This window comes from Buceros rhinoceros, unplaced genomic scaffold (assembly GCF_000710305.1).
Source record: "Buceros rhinoceros silvestris isolate BGI_N320 unplaced genomic scaffold, ASM71030v1 scaffold28279, whole genome shotgun sequence".
NCBI lineage: Eukaryota > Metazoa > Chordata > Aves > Bucerotiformes > Bucerotidae > Buceros > Buceros rhinoceros.
Genome location: NW_010432549.1, coordinates 18,892 through 19,250, shown reverse-complemented (window position 1 = coordinate 19,250; position 359 = coordinate 18,892). Strand labels below are relative to the sequence as shown.

At 37.6% G+C, this 359-nt stretch overlaps 1 protein-coding gene across 1 annotated transcript in view; it reads left to right on the top strand.

Moving 5' to 3' along the window:
* The window catches only part of CLTA (clathrin, light chain A), a 15,144-nt gene that overhangs the window by 10,110 nt on the left and 4,675 nt on the right, over positions 1-359 (top strand). The window lies entirely within an intron of this gene.

Sequence of the window (359 nt, the reverse complement as noted above, 5' to 3'; positions counted from 1 at the left end):
AAAGAGTGAATACTGCAGCCATGAGCACTTTTTTCAAAGGATAAAGATTGCTCATTTTATAATTGCTGAGGCCATCTTATTAGATCTTAATAGCTAAGTTTAGTAATGGATCAGTAACTAAACTAAGTACAGCTATCAAATGCAGTGATACCTACCTGTGGGCAGCTTCTAAGAGCCTACAAACTGGTATCCTTTCCACTTACATTAGGGAGGAGGCTTTGCTTGACATTATTAGTACCTTCTATACAATGTGATTCTGGATAAAGCTGAGCCTGTTGCTCCTCTGCTGGGCTAGTTACAGCAGATGAGCTTGTCCTGAACTGTAGGCTGTGTGTAAAAAAAAAAAAAAAAAAAAAAAA